This window comes from Nelumbo nucifera, chromosome 5 (genome assembly GCF_055504915.1).
Source record: "Nelumbo nucifera cultivar China Antique chromosome 5, China Antique-T2T, whole genome shotgun sequence".
NCBI classification, from domain to species: domain Eukaryota; kingdom Viridiplantae; phylum Streptophyta; class Magnoliopsida; order Proteales; family Nelumbonaceae; genus Nelumbo; species Nelumbo nucifera.
In genome coordinates this window covers 29,192,501-29,203,853 of record NC_142653.1, presented here as the reverse complement: position 1 = coordinate 29,203,853, position 11,353 = coordinate 29,192,501, and positions in this window count along the sequence as shown.

The following is an 11,353-nucleotide window of genomic DNA, read 5'->3' as shown; positions in this document are numbered from 1 at the left end:
ATGACCCAATTATATAAAATTAAATGGATTGGATTCAACCCAAACCCGCCTTGACCCAATCCAACCTTCCCAAACCCATTAATCTTATAATTATGTACTTAAAACAAAAAACTAATTCTCACTTGATAAATAAGTTGATCATAGTTGGTAGTAATAGTAGTTGTTATTTATACAAGTGGTGAAGGTTCAAATCACAATACATGCATGTTATTTTTACACAAGTGGTGAAGCCATTTGATTATGTTCGAGTTTCGGGTTTGACCGAACCACTTAGGTTCAAACTCGTCAGACCTTGAACTATCTAATTGGATTGTCTGCGAGCTAATCACATTAAGACCGGTTGAACCTTTTGGATTCAGATCAATTCAGTCGAACCAGGTCAGACTGGTTCAAGGGAAATAAATTGGGCCGGTCCAAATTTGGGTTGGACCAGTGATCCAAACTGGTCAAAGCAAGTGGGCTAGATCGTACCAGGTATGGGTCGAACCAGTCCATCCAGACCGCTTTGGGTTCAGGTCGACCCAGATTGGTCTAATCTGGATCAGGTTGTGTTTGAACTGAACTGACCGAGTTGAAATGGTCTGTACTTGGGTCGGGTTGATTTGGATTTATGTCAATTTGGGTAAAGTGTATCAAGGCAAAACTAATTTTAGTCAATAATTAATAGAAAATTAATGTATTAATTATAAATTATTTTACTTAAATGAAGAAAATTAAAAAAAGGCTAAAGAATTAATACTTGTGTCTTTAGTGGTTAATTCAATAATTATTTACAACTCGATCCGATCTAACCCATTTAAATTGACCCAATAGATGATCAACCCATTTTCAACCCACCAAATAAATGGACAGTTTGGGTGGATTAAATATAGAGTGAATTGGGTGAATTCAACTGGTTGAATGAGAAATTTTCACCCCTAATTGAGGTTATGGGTTTATTGAGCTATAGGCTGAGATAAAAGTAGGCCATGCGAAGCTGTAGGGCTCTATATGAAAGGCCTCAATTTCTTATTTAGAGGCATATGATCAGATAAATCATAGAGACAAAATTTGATAAAAAAATGAAAAGAAATAAAATTTGGTAAGGCGAAATCAGCCCATATATGATCAACAAAAAGTTCAATTTTATTAAGCTGTTAGATAACACTTAACAGATTTATTTGCGCATATTTTCTGCCATGTTAGAAGATTTTTTAATACTTTACCGTGTTTGGTTTGAAGAAAAGGTAATTAAGGAAATATATATAAAGTTGTATAGGTTTTCTTACCTTTTCTTTCAAATCAAATATAGCCTTATAGCTAGGGGGTTCTTGCTGGCTTGCAGCCAAAAAAATTGGTGTTGGGGGTTAATCTTTCCATTTTATCATGGTTTTAAAAAACAACCCAGAAATGGAACCATTCAGGCCACCGGTTTCTGGGTTGATGGTTCAATCATCCGGTTTGAATGGACAGCCTGTTCTGACAATAAAAATTAAAAAAATAAAAATAATTAAAAATATAAAACGGCCAAAAATCATTGAACAAGTCAATGGGTCAATGGTTCGATCACCCGGATTAACGGATCATTGACCGATTTAACAGTTTTTTACCAGAGATCGGGTTTGGGGTAAAATGGAACCGATTGTCTAAACTGTTTTCTGGGCCAAACGGTCTGACTGTCTGAGTCAACAACTATTCGAAAACCATGCATTTTATTCATGCAATGTTGGATCATTGTTGTGAAACTCGCATCAGACCATTTGGTCCAAGTGGCTCTTAGGTTGTCTGATTCTTACATGAAATGCTGATTAGGGAAGGTATAGAACATGAATGTTTTTGTTTTTATTTGTTTTTGGGATCCCCTCATCAACAAAAACAAACCCAAAATAAACGTGTTCTTAAACTCTAAACAAAGTTTGTTTAGGCATTATAAAATAAAACATGTTTTTTGTTTATGTTTTTAGTCTAATGAATTACATATATGTTTTTAGGCCGATTTGGATAGCCCTCCTGATCCTAATAAATTGGATTGGATTGGAAAAGTCGATCCGTTAAGTTATCGGATATTGGCTGGTCCGATCCGTTGTGACCTAACCCAATCCGTTAATTATGAAATATTATATATTATATATGTATAATTTATATATTATTTATATAATTTTAATTTTTATATTTTAATATATTATTATATTATATAAATAATATAATATATTATTTATATCACATAATATAAATATAATTTAATCAAATCAGATATCCAATAATATATTCAAATTCAAATTCAAATTCGAATCATGCTTTTGAAAATTCAAAGGATCCTTATCAGATTCGAATCAGTCAGATTTTCTTAACAGCACGGATCAGACATGCCTTTACTGAGTCAATCTGATCCGTTTGCAGCCCTATCCACAGTACCATGTAGCAGCAAACAAAAAATGTCCACCAATAATATTTTCAGTTCATGTTTTGTTAAATGTGAAAGTAGACTTTATGAAACTGAACCAACAAAATTCATCATGAGTTTTCAGCATTTCTCTTAAATTCACCACAACTTTTTAAAATGTCTAAAACTCACCATGTCAGTAAGTTTTTATTTTCCATTAAAGGTTTTTTTTCAATGTGATACTAGATTTGAACCTTGCTTGAGACATAGGAGTATCAATCACACTAGATTTGCACATTGACACTAACTTAGAATAATTTCTTGCAGACTTGTCTTTCTCTCACTATTAAATTTCCAAAATTTTGGTTAGAAACTAGAGAGAATACCTGAAAAGTAAAGTTTGTTAAGATCACATGTTTAAATGACCGTGCTATTAGTAGCTAAGGGTGTCAATGGACTGGTTTTGGATTGGACCCCGTCTAGCCCAAAATCGATTTGGATGGATTGGACGGACCAATAAGACATATTGGATTGGACCAATTCGGTCCAGCATATTTATTAGATTGGATTGGACCTGGTCCATCCGTAATAAATTTATATTGGATTGGATTGGATTGGATTAAGCCAATATCTGGTCCATTGATATAAGATAAGAATATAGGTCTCAATAGATCAGGTTTGGGTTGAAAACCAATCAAAATCAAAATAAATTTAAACAAATTGGACGGTTCAGACATTAAATTGGATCAGTCCAAATGGTCCAAAATATTCATTGGACTGAATTGGACCTGGTCCATTTATAATGGACTCACATTTGGATCGGATTAGACCAAATCCAATCCAATTGACATCCCTGTTAGTAGCCCTGTTCATGGGCTGGGCTTTTCAAAATGATTAACCTAAGCCCAAGTCAGGTCCTTGTATAAAGCCTGAAGGCCAATCTAGAGAGATATATTATAATATATTAATTTATATTTATTAATAATATATTATATTTTTTATTATACATAATATTATCAGGCTTATTTAAAAAAACCAGAACCTGTGCCGATGGACCTAAAACTTTGTTCAAATTTGATACAGAATGGGCCAGTCTATCAGGTTACTCTCAGCCCGTGAACTGGTCTAGCTATTAGGCAAGAACTTCCTAGATAAAGAAAGGCATGGTGCAGTAAACACATAGTGACGTTGAACACCATAGTAGGGGTGGCAAATTTTCAACCAAATCCAATCATTATTGGATTGTATCCATTTAGGGAGAAAGTTGGATTTTGAGAGGGAGAAAGTTGGTCAATGGGATTTTGATTCCTATTGACCAAAAATCCTATGTTCTTTTTTTAAAATTTATGTGGAGACCAGGGAAAGCTTATTTTCTTAGGTATCACTTAACAATCTGTTAGGTGGGTATTTATTTTCTTAGGTATCACTTACCCATCTCTTAGGTGGGTAAATAACTTTTCCACCTTAGTAGAAAGTTAGCAACACTTGAAAGGGATAAAAATGCCCTTTGTAATAATGAATTTTTATGGATAAAATGGTCATTACCTTATTTACATGGGAAATAAAAAGAACATGGGTAAATGCACTTACCCGAGTAAATCTTTCCTACAAAACAATTACCTGGATAAGTGTATTTACTCGGGTAACTTACCGAAATGCAAATACGGCCTTAATTTAATCATAGGTTTGGTGGGTTGGGTAACTCAATAAAGCAAGATTTAATGATTTGGGTGGACTAGGTCATGGCTATTCAATGGGTAACCCATTAGCCTCTTCATATTTTGACTTACCCCTCCTCTCAATAACCCTCTTCTAAACCCTAAGCAATTACTTTAGTTCAACGCCAATGATGAAGATCTCTAAACTTGCACTAGAGATTCAATTAAGTGATCAATTGATCATGATTCATGAATCTTAGGGCCCGTTTGGCAAGTCTTTTTGGGAAGATCGTTTGGTAGTTCTAACCGCCAAAAGACGCAATGAGCTTTTGTATGAAGATCTGAGCAGCTTGAAGCTAGTTTGACAGATACACACCTTTCCATGCGTTGTTCTGTGTCTTTCCCCACAAGAATAAAGCACGAAAGACACGAAAATGTTCATTTGGGTGGAAAGTAGGGTGAGGAAAGAAACTAGCATGAAAAAATATATTGTGTGGAGATTTTTGGACCAGGGGGGGGGGGGGCATGGCTCCCCTGGGTCCCCCCTTGGCTCTGCCCCTGATTTCTCACGTCTTTTCGGCACTCCGGCTTTCGGTGGTTAGATTTTTCACGAACCAAACGGAAATAGGCAAAAAACCGGTCCGCCTAACTTGTAAACAGCTGAAAGACCACGCAAAAAAATGCACAAACGGGCCCTTAATCTCATATGCACGGTCTCTCCCCAGAGAAGGTCTGCTTCAGCTTTCGAAAAGTATTTCTGCATTAAGCACTGTTACTCAGTTGTTGAATTCCAATAAGTTTCAGATATGAAACTAATCTAAACGATCCAAGTGAAGGTTAGAAAAAACCTGGTGAAGCTCCGTTAGATCCCAGATGATTTGCTATTTAAGTCAATATGCAAAAAGATTTCCATATCCAAAATTCAAATCTACCTCTATTCTCCTACAAAATAGATTTGATCTAGCATGATTTGAAGAAATATGATTTAGTTGCGAATTGCTTCTAAAAAGCCACCCATCTAACATCTAGTCGAGCTAAATGAAATTTATGACAGTATATTTTTATAATTCTAAAAAGCCACCCATCTCTCAAATCTGGAATGGGTGGACGAACTATGCATTTGTTTTCTGTAATTTCTAGTAGTTTTATACGTTTTCAGTATATTTTTATAATTCCTCTATTTTTTCTGCAATTTCTGTTGTTTTTTTTTCATTTTTCATATTTTTTTTGTTAATTTTTTTTCTACAATTAAGATGACTTTGTTTGTAATTTCTGATTTTTTATTTATTTTTCATAATTTCTATTATTTATCATCATTTTCTGTGTTTTTTTCATAGAATTTTTACAAAATGAATAACCAAGTTTTATCATTTGATAAAATCAGTTGTGTTTTTAAAATAATGAAAAAAATAGTGAGCAAGACAAAAAAAATCATTTCTTTTTGTCTAAACTGCCCCTTTTATAAATTTGTATAAGGGAGGGTGGAAGTTCCTGTTCATCATCTTCCTCCTCCCGAAAACACAAACAGTAAGAGAGATGCTATGATTATTGATGTAGGGATATTTGGCAGGGCTCAGATCATGCCATGTGACATCGGTCATATCAAATCCTGGCCGCACATCATCAACTGTTTCTAACGATTTCAAAGCAAGGCCAACTATAAAAGGTGCTCATCTTAAGGTAAACACTCGGTTACCTTGTCTCTAGCTCTGAGCCCCCATCTCTAATTTGGTCCAATCCCTCTTAAACACTCGGCTAACTTGATCATTAGAGTTTTCGCCTCTGAAATAACACTGAGGGCTTTTAACGTATATTCTTCTCTTGTTTATAGATCGAATCTATCGCCTCGAATACCAGTAAAATCTCTTTATTGCCCTTGGCCTCATATTTCACAGCAACAATTATATTGTGCAGATTGCTGGTAAATCCTATAGTGGCTGTTGCTTCAATGGCTATTTTGATTCAAACCACTGCCTTAATTTACATCATTCCTTCTTCTCTGAGCTTCGGCGTCTCCACAAGGGTCGGCAACACTTGCGAACCAGCCACATGGTGCTGCAGCTGGTGTCTTAGTCTCGGTTGTTGAACCGAATGGATGATTTCACTCAGTCATAGGTCAGAACACGAGTGGAGATCCCAATTTTTTACTGTGATGGCAAAGTAGGTTAAAGGGAGGAAAGCGATGATGTTTACAGTCACAGGTCAGCCGCATGTGTTCATGCAATATGCATGAGTAATTGACTGAAAATCCTGTTTGCGGTCTGCTACTATGCTAATACTTTACACACATGTGGTAGCTTCTATTACTGTTATCCATCATCTAAATAATATCACATTTAGCCAAAAATTCTAGCCAAATAATACCCGCCTTTAGCTTTTGTTAACTTCCGTCTCAGGAGACGGAAGGGAATCGGTTTGTTACCGACTCTTTGGGAGACATCCACTGAAAGAATGGTAGGATCCATCTAATGGACGCTAATAAGGTTGCGGAATGGGTGGGCGAATTTCAAAAATTTTCCTATCTTCTTCCAACTGGGAATCATATTCCCTAAATTTAGAATATCATATTCAAGGATCTTACTTGAACCATAATCGAAACAGATCTAAACCAAAAAGCAAAAGGGAGGAATACACCTGATCCGGAGAAGCAGCAGGGTGCGTCCTACACACTGGATCCGCTCCTGCAGAAGATGACACAGCTGTGGATGGAACGGAACCAGCAGGGTGCGTCCTACACATTGGATCCGTCACAAGAATCCCCTGGAAACTCTGAACACTGAATCTTTCTCAGTTTTTTCGCAAAACTAATGTCAAGAACTGATTTCTTGACTCCCTATTGCTGCAAAAATCCATTTTGCAAGAGGGAATGGCGGCGGTTGGAGGAGAACTCCTGGGACGAAGAGGGCTAAACTGCTTCTCTTCTCTCTGGAGTTTTGTGAGATCTAATCTCAATTCGCAGGGAGTTTTCTTGCTTGCTCTCCCTAGATTCGAAATCTGATGTATTTCTCTTACGTTTCTCCTCATTTCTTCTTGATTAAGAAACCTCTTAATTAGGAGTTATCCCAATCCAAATCTGTATTTGGATAGGGGATTATCTTAATCCTATATGCAGATTAAGTTTGCTTACTCCTGATCTTATCAGGAGGTTACCAAATTCAAAACTGTTTTGAATTTGGTCTCCCAGAGTGGATAAGGTTAAAGGCCATATCCTTTTACAAACATTAATCTCATATTCGCCCCATACATGGGTGATCATATCAGCCCAGCTCGAAATGGGCTTTTGGCCCATTAAGTGTTCAGTATTTAATTAGTTTCCAATCTGTTGCCCAGTTGGGCTTCTTTGTATGGTGTGGGACCCAAGCATTGATCTACACACCAGCCACATAGGTTCAGCCCAACCTTTATTACAAGGCCCAGCCGAATTCACTGAAAAACTCAGTGAACCCCTGAGTCCATCACATGGATTCTATGGGCCCAACACTTACATTAAGTGGTCCCTGGGCCAAGACATCTTATAAAAACCCAGGGACTGTGGGCAGGTGCAAGATTAGCCCATCAGGTACTATCCTAAATGGTCTTACACTCAACCTCTCAGCCCTTAATGATCAAGCACTGCCCGACAAGAGAGGACCTCTCCCTCAGCTGCAAGGAACAATGCCGCACTCTCCACTCACATGGATTCCAAGAATTAAAACCATTTGTAAACATTTCGAAACCGTACATATATTAATTTTGCAAAACAAAATTCCAACGATTGAAATCAACTACCGGAAGTTTGGTTTCCATCAGAGAGAGTGCATTCCCGATCATTACCCTTTGTCCGACAAAGGGGCTGATCCTGTCACTATGATCACCCACTCAGATGAATTCTCAGACTGTCCCAACATACCTAGGTTTTGATCCCCATCTAAGGATCTCACTAATTGGCATATCAAAGACAATCCAATCCGACACCTAGTGAAGTGTCATAATCGAGTCTAGGGGTCAAGTGTAACTTTCCAGTTTTGCCCATCTATCTCCAAGGTCCAAGGCAATGTTGGAAATCTGGTCCGGTTCAAGGATTCGAGTAATTCCATACTGCATGTGCCTTGGGTCTTACCCTGGTGGCCGAGACAGGCCATCCCAACACTTGGTGGCATACCAGTATCAGCCTTGGCAGGATAAATCTCCTCAGACTTATCCAATGGCTGTGTACATTTAAAACTAACACGAGTCTCTATAAGTGTCCAGTTTTAGGGTCTTACACAGAGTCATACCAAACAATATGAATTAAACATGCACTTTATTTATTTCCACTAAATAACAAAAGTACATCAAATCGGATTGAAGCTAAGGGCATACAAAACTGTCTAACAACCCAAGCACAGAAAAGACGGAATTATATAAATTAAGGCAGTGGTTTTAATCAAAATACCCATTAAAGTAACAGTCGTTATTGATCTGAGTGTTTTCTGGAATAATTCCTCGGTCTTCTGATTTTTCCTTTCTTGATCACAGGTCGTGAAGCGCAGCCTCGTTCTTGTAGTTCGGCCCCGCCCTATCAGCAAAGACTATCTGATTGCTCTCTTCATTCGTGCACCACCTCGGATTGAGCAACATCAACTGTTTTTATTTTTTAGGAGGAGAAAGACGATGAACAATAATTTCTGCATTCTTTTTTGATTTGATTTGCAAATTTATAAAAGGGGCAATTTGGTTAAGGAAAATGATTTTTTTGTTCTATTCATTGTTTTCATAATGTATTTCAAAACATATCAAAATTTGCAATTTGATGAAACTTTATTATTTTTTTTGTAAAAAGATTTTTTATCATTTCTGTTATATTTTCCTGCAATTTTTGTTTTTTTCAATATTTTTATTGCTTTTATGTAAATTTTTCTATTATACATTTCTATATTTTGTGTTTTTTTTGCATTTTCTATGTTTTTTATATTTTTTTGTTTTTTTAATAAGTTTTTTTTTTTGTATTTTCTATAATTTCTGCATTTTTTCTATGTTTTAATGAATTAAAAATTAATAAGTTGGATTGGGTTTAAATTTCTTTAAATGAGTCATTAATGGGTTGGCAGGTTAAGGTTAGTTGAAGCTCAACCCAAACCCATCCAATTACCTTTCCCTACACCATAGAACCCTGAAGCAAGGTTCAAAATATCGATACATTGGTATGGTCGTATCGGGCGAATCAATACTGTTTTTTTTTTAGTCTTTTGTATTTTTTTTTCTGAAACCGGTTCATGGGGGCCGGTTTAAGGCTCCTCCGCCCCCTAAACCGGTCAAACCGATATACCCACTATAGGGGCGCATCAGAGGGGTCCCAGAACGATACTTATTGGCTTGATACGAGCCAATAAGTGTCGGTACTTTGAACCTTGCCCTCGAGTAAATTGCCACTAAACCTGTTCATGGGCCGGATTCAGGCCTAGCCTGGTTAGGCACGTATTTGAAAAGTGAAAATTATTGTGCACATTGCGTCTTCTCTGTGTGTACCATGGAGAGTCTTCCCTTTCTATTAGATGTGCTAAAATCATGCATGATTGAATAATAATATGTACAATAGTAAACCTAGACAGCAGTTGATTAATGGAATTTGCGAAAAAGTTTTCTCAAGGCTGCATTTGTTTTAGGTGTAAATTCAGTTTTACACCGATGGAAAATATGAACCAGAATAGTTATCGATGGAAATTGGGACCGGTAGATTTTGAAAATTTACACCGATTATATTTGGTTGTTAAGGTGTAAATTCGGTGAGATGGGAGCTACTAATGAAACCTGACATGGGAGCTACTAACTATAGTCGATACAGAAGGAAGAGGGAAGCAGAAGAAGAAAAAGGAGGAGAAGATGGAGAGAGAAAGGTCAGAGGTGGGTTCACAGATTTGCAGTGGCGGTGACAGAACTGAGAAATAAAAAACGGGGGGAAGAAGAACAAGAGAGAGAGAGAGAAATCTCATACTGCCGCTGCAATTAGGTTTTGCCGTTGTCACCCTGGGTTCAGATCCGCCCTGAAAGAGAGAAATATCATACTGCCACTGTAACTGGGTTTTGCCACTACCACCTTGGGTTCATATCTGCCCTGGAGAGAGAAATCTCATACTGCCGCTGCTGGGTTTTGTCGCTGCCGCCTTGGGAGAGAGAAATCTCATATTACCGCTGCCGCTGCTGGGTTTTCCTTCTAAATGTTTGACGGAGATGCATGGCGCCAACAGAGAAAAAACGATAAGAAAGAGACGTTAGTTTTACACCAACAATTTTGATGTATATTTTACAAAAAATTTAAAACTGAATTTTACACCGATTACACTCTTTCAAAACATGTGTAAAATCGTTCGACTTTCCACCCCGAACAAACGTGGTGGCCTATAGGAAAAAAAAAAGTAGTGTAAATATGGAGTAATGGAATTTACCTTTTCCTTCTCTGCGTGTGTCGTGAAAGGTTGGTGGTAGGGAGCAGAAACTGGCTCGTAGCGGCTGATACAACCATTTTAACTTAACGTCCCATGGTTCGTTCCTCCTAGAGAAACGGGAAAACCTTGTTTTCTGCAAACTAACTGCTTTTACTTTTATCAAGTACTTCCCACCTCCCACATGCACCGCATCTCCCTCTCCATACACATTGATATTACTCACTGATCATTGGATCTCTGGTAAAATGCCCACCCTCTGTTCGATCAAGTTACGCCAGCGACTCCACATCACATGGCACATAGCTAGCATGACCTAAATACCAAGGAGCAAATGAGACTCCTGCTGGCTGCCGCTAACCACATCCCCGTCGAATGCTGCTGGCTTGGGCTGCTTCAATATTTTTTATCTGAAACACAGCGGAAATTCCAATTCTGGGCTGCTTCTGCTTGAGTAGGCATCTGGATGGTAGGTGAGGTGAGCCCAACCCTGCAAATCCCACGGCAACAATTTCCTTTTATTGAAAGCAACATATCTAATCATTTTCTGTTTTTTCACATCTTACCAAACAAACAATGGTAACCCAAAATTTTTCACATCTTACGAAACAGCACCAAGTGGCATTGTTTCACTGCAAAAATACCCTCAACTTGGTCAATTGGACAATGACCTGTGACCGACCATGTCAGCGGAAGCTTCAAACATTTGACTTGCTTAATGAGTTATAAGTTAAACATTTTTTCTTTTTCTTTTATGCTTATCCATTGGGTTAATTACTTATATATATACTGAACTTTTAAAATTAATTTTATATCAAAATAAATTTTAAAACCAATTTAAATGTCTTATGGACTTTTCAAAACATGTCATTCTCTCCTCTCTTTTCTTTTTCCTTTCTCTTTTCAAACCAATGTTTCAAAAAACGGCCATC